The sequence below is a fragment of the Hermetia illucens genome, chromosome 6 (genome assembly GCF_905115235.1).
Source record: "Hermetia illucens chromosome 6, iHerIll2.2.curated.20191125, whole genome shotgun sequence".
In the NCBI taxonomy this organism is placed as follows: Eukaryota; Metazoa; Arthropoda; class Insecta; order Diptera; family Stratiomyidae; genus Hermetia; species Hermetia illucens.
Genome location: NC_051854.1, coordinates 14,464,913 through 14,470,350, shown reverse-complemented (window position 1 = coordinate 14,470,350; position 5,438 = coordinate 14,464,913). Strand labels below are relative to the sequence as shown.

The 5,438-nt window shown below is 44.5% G+C and overlaps 1 long non-coding RNA gene across 1 annotated transcript; it reads left to right on the top strand.

Annotated features, from left to right (window-relative positions):
* Positions 1–3,621: 3,621 nt before the first annotated feature.
* On the top strand, positions 3,622–4,866 carry LOC119659695. Its single transcript, XR_005250365.1, has 3 exons — positions 3,622–3,876; positions 4,022–4,556; positions 4,622–4,866. It is a non-coding gene; the product is annotated as an uncharacterized LOC119659695 (long non-coding RNA).
* Positions 4,867–5,438: the final 572 nt, after the last annotated feature.

The following is a 5,438-nucleotide window of genomic DNA, read 5'->3' as shown; positions in this document are numbered from 1 at the left end:
TTCCAAAGGCGTTTCATTATATTACATGAACAAATTTGGATAGTTGCGTTATTTTGAACGACAGGCATGAAGATACATATCGAATTTTGCACCTTCTCTAGCTCAATATACTTTATCATGGAAATATAGGGTTGGGAAAAAAGAAATGTCGTATTTATGATCGAAATTTGACACTTTATTTAACATACTTAGAATTATCCGATTGAAGTCAAATATGCGCTGTTTTGTTCGCAAACTTGTTGCCATTTAGAAGGCAACTTCATTATCCCCCCTTTTAAAATCCCCCTTCCTTATTTGCAAAAAACTCAGACAGCCAGTTTCCACCTCTTTTGAGTCCAAATTAGTAGCACCAAGAGCGTTTTGCATGGATCGGAAGAGATGGTAATCACTTGGTGCCAGGTCCGGACTATCCGGTGGGTGCGATAGGACATTCCATTCGAGCTCCCGTAGCTTCTGGCGAGTCATCAAAAGTGTGTGAAACCGAGCGTTGTCCTGGTGGAACACAACACCATTCCTCTTGACCAATTCTGGCCGCTTCTGGTCAATCGCCTGCTTCAAACAGGGCCATAGTGGATGATTCCCTTCCAGTCCCATCAAAAACACAACAAAACCTTCCTGGCCGTCAATCCGGGCTTGGCTATGGTTTTGACCGGCTCGCCGCGCTTCGACCACGATCTTTTTCGCTTGAGGTTGTCGTATGTGATCCACTTTTCATCACCAGTCACCATCCACTTTAAAAATGGGTCGAATTCGTTCCGTTTCAGCAGTGCATCGCAGTCGTTGAGTCGGTCCAAGAGATTTTTTTGCGTCAACTCGTGTGGCAACCAAACATCCAGCTTTCTTTGGGATGATTAAGATTCGAAGTGGGATATCAAAAATTAGTTTAAAGATAGAGAAGAAAAAACTAAACGAGCATCAGGTCGCAGAAATGGTAACTTTTTTGAACTTCGTAAGGACCCGATGCTTAATTCCATCAAACGCGTAGATCGAGCCCTCAAAGAAGCCAGTACGATCTTCAAAGATGTAACTAAACTAAGAATGGCAAATCCATCATTACCACGCATCAGATGCCAGCCCAAGATACATAAGGAAGGACACGAAATGCGTGAGATAATCGTCGACTATATATTCACCAACTTTCAAAATCGCAAAATGGTTAGTCCAAGAATTTTCAGCCCTGGGAAACACATTGAGCAAACACGCAATAAGGAACACTAGTGAACTCATCAGCAAGCTATAGGAAGCAGGGCGCATGAACACAAACGAAATAATGTTATCATTCGATGTTAAATCCTTGTTCCCAAACACACCGATCAAACCAGCTATTCACCAACTAGAAGTTTGGCTGAATAAATTGAACAACACAATAGATTGGAGGGCCGAAGTGAGAATATACACTAAATTGGCGTCACTATGTATGGGTGAAAATTATTTTACATATCGTGGTAAATTCCATAAAACCACAGCAGGAGTCTCCATGGGCAACCCAATGTCATCACTGGCGACGGAAATGTTTACGGCATACGTCGATTCAATCATTGAAGAAAAGGGGATAATGCCGAGGATTTGGTTCAGATTGATACAGCAATCAAGAATGGTTACACGGTCGAAATAATCGAAAAACTGATTAAGAGAAAGCAAGACCAGATATGGAAGAACCAACTTTCAACATTCAACAAAGCACTCTAGCTGATACAAAATGGGTAAGCATACCAGTGTCCAAATGGTAGGTAGGTAGGTAGATATCAGTGGCCGCTCCGAGGAGCCCAATTAGCGCTTTGGTGCGCCGTTTTGATGCCACAAACTCCAACACCGTGACTGTTGTTATGGGAGCAGGGGAGCAGAGTCCAGCCGGCTCGGATCTTCAGAGTCAGCCCGTAGCATTCACGAAGGAAAGCAGCTCTCCCACCCTGCAGCTAGAAATCTCTCTGAGGTCCCCAAAGAATGATTTACCCAGTGTCCGCAGCCTGACTCTAGCTAGAGCTGGGCAATCGCAAAGAAAGTGCATGAGGGTTTCCCTTCCTTCTCCGCAGCTTCAGCAATGCGAGTTGTAGGATATGCCGAGCCTAGCGGCATGGTACCTATGGGCCAGTGCCCCGTGCAGACGGCCGTAATCTTGAGTGCATTTGCACGCGTCTGGCAGAGGAGCTCTCGTGATCGGGCTATGTTATAAGCGGGCCAAATTCTCCTTGACTTGGCACAGCTTGTAAGCCTTCGCCATCTCAGCCCCGCGGCTGCTAGGTAGTGCGAGTAGACTCGGCTCCCGACAGCCGCCAGCGGAAAACCGACTGTATTCACCGAAGGACTGCCAAGAGCAGAGCCTTGCAATCCGTCAGCCTGCTCATTCCCCTCTATGTTCCTATGCCCGGGAACCCAGAGCAGAGTGACCTTGAGCGTGCCGCCCAGATGGTTGAGCGCGTCTCTGCACTGCCCCACCAGCCGGGAAGATGTCGTTGAGTACAAGGCCCTAATGGTCGCTTGGCTGTCGGTCAGAATGGCTATGTTACGCTTGGGGCTCGAATCACGCTCCAGCCATCGACAGACTTCTAATATCGCCAGTACTTCCGCCTAGAATACACTGGTGAAACCTGGGAGACCATACGACTTGGATACACCGTGTGTATTCGAGAAAACCTCCGCGCCGACTCCATAGGCCATCTTTGATCCGTCCATAAAGAATACCGTAAAGAATACACGCCGCGTAGGACTTCGCTGTCCATCATCCGGACTCACGTAGTATGACGGCACTGCACGCTGTAACATATTTGATGTGGAGGTCTAGAGGGAGGAGATGCAGGAGTACTTGAGAGCATCTGTGTGGCAGGACTGCAGAGCCCCCGTATCACCTGCACACGCGGTTCTTTGAATCCTATTAAGCTTCGTTCTATTGTATTTCTTCTATTGTCCAAACACTTTTATAGAATAAAATCCTTCCTAGGAAAATATAATATAAAAGTGGTCGGATCCAGCAAAGACGCAACCCTTAAAAGATAATTAGGGAGCGAAAAGGACCCATTAACGGAAGAGGAAAAAGGTGGGATTTACAAAATCAGCTGCAATGATTGCGAGATAGTCTACATTGGCCAAACAAAACGCCTCATCACGACTAGGTTCCAAGAACACCTGAAGGAAGTAGAGAAGGGAGAAAGACGAGGAGCCAACACGGTGCGTTCTTCGGTAGGGATACACGTCCTCGAGGAGGGTCATTCTGTGATGAGGCCAAATTTGGAACTGGTACGACAAGTGAATAAGCCACACACCTTGGACGCATGGGAGAGCTTGGAAATATTGCGAAAGGATGCGGCAAAATTGATGAACACAAATGGAGGGAATTGTGCATCGAGGCTAATTAAAAAACTCGCTGACACCACCCACTAACTATTGATAATTGATGGCCATCAACCTAGAAGTTATAAAATCATCCCCACCTGCATGTGGACCTTTTTAGGTTTGTCTCTTCATCTTTTAGAATGTGTACCCACATACGGATCTTTAACTTTTAAACAACTTTTTATAATTTGTCCCTACAGACCTTCAATTTGTTTTATTTAAAATGAGGAAAAACTTAAAATATATTGTAGTAGGAGAAAGATACCTAATTTTATTTTTATCGTATTTTTGTTTCTTTATCCAGTTCTTTACCAAAAATTTACAAAAAAAGCCAAAAAACGGCCTTCACACGGGATGACCCCCTTAATTTAATTTGTTTTGATACAAATTCAGGGCTTGTTTGTTTACCATCAGAGTTGGGCTGCTGTTTACTACCTACGACCGGTTGCCTGGAATGTAAACAAATCTTGTGCAGGCACTGGCACTAGAAACAGTTCTATTTGGCCCTCGAAATTGCTAAAGTCGCTAGTCAAATCGGCCCTGCAGGTAAGCTAAATTCATTGCAACTAGAGACCTAGCGGTACAGGTGCCAGCTTCACTGCCTACCTACGAGCATCAGTCTTAGAACGATACCCAAGAGCCACAACGTGTGGAGAGCTCCCGCGATACAATCCTAACCTCTTTTGTTCAGTATTTTCGCAGATCAACTCGATACGAGCTAGGCCACAAAGCCGTACTCCTTTGAAGATTCATCCAGCGATTTCACACCGATTGATCCTGTTCAGATATCCTCTTAGTTTGTTCTTTTCAGACCCAAGTATTGGCCATCATTTCTACTCCACCTGCTCGGAAGGTGTCACTTCTTCGCCAATGGACGCTGCAAATCACAATCTAGGATCAACCCAAACCCATTTGAAACTCAGTGGCGTAAGGAAAATTTCACGACTTTTCGAAGGAACTCGGAGATGAGGACCGTTCCGCCAGTTGGTATCCACGTTCAACAATATCGGGAAGTGCGTCAAGCAGATTAGGCGACACCACTCGGCAGAACAGGCCACGTGGAATCACTTTCGAAGTTTACGTAATGAAGGAATAGTTGCAACCACTTAGAAGCAAGAAGGAAAAGCGGGTCCTGTTACGTTCATTGTTGACTGAGTGCGGCAGACGGTAGACGAGGCTGCGAAAGCTATCCAGTACCACACATCGTCAAGAAGAAATTTGTGAAGGTAGTGCTAATTTTCAAATTAACACTGAAATTTTGAATCTACTATATTTTATGTCTCCTCCGCAGAGATCGATCGTCTTCAAGGCTACCAAAACGGTCCCCAAGCAATCAACATGCGTGCGCTGAAGGAAGCTTCCAAACAGATACATCTAAAGTGGACTTGTGACCAACAGCTACCGACTCTTCCTAGACGACGCATCGACTCGAAATTCCCAGAGCGGAGCGGAGGAACCACTTACTGGATGGACTGTTCCTAGTGCCTCTAAATCCTGATTGTGGACTACTTACGTGGTCAATAAACTACATATATTTGTGACGACTTAATTTTTATTTGTATCTTTCTGCATTTTATGTAACCTCTGAATTTAGTTTTGAATAAACTTGACTTCTGAAAACTATAAAAATGTCCTTATTATTTCCACAATTACAAGGAAACACGGCGAAAATTCCACTTCAGCTGGTTGCAGTAAGTATAATTGGACCCTTTTCTAAGCGAGACAACCAAAATCCCCATTTTTTGAACATAACCTCAAAACTTCTGTTTGTAAACATCCCATGGTAGCCGCCATTGCATGCAAAACAAAAACATAAACAATGAGCCAGTCGCAGGTAGCGTCGCTACCAAAACACCTCGAATGTAAACAAAAATTTGGTCCACAAATATCAAAACATTGAGGTAAACAACCGACTCAATTTTTGCTGCCTGCGGATTATGGTCGCCTAGTATTTCACGTTGAAATTTTAACTTTTCGGCCGCATCGATATGGATCCATTTTTTAGCCCTGGACCGGCTACAATCGATTTTTATATTTTTTGTATGATTTGGTTGGCTTGGATGCAGTTTGGTTTTATGAAGATAACACAGATTCAGGACTTCCTAGGG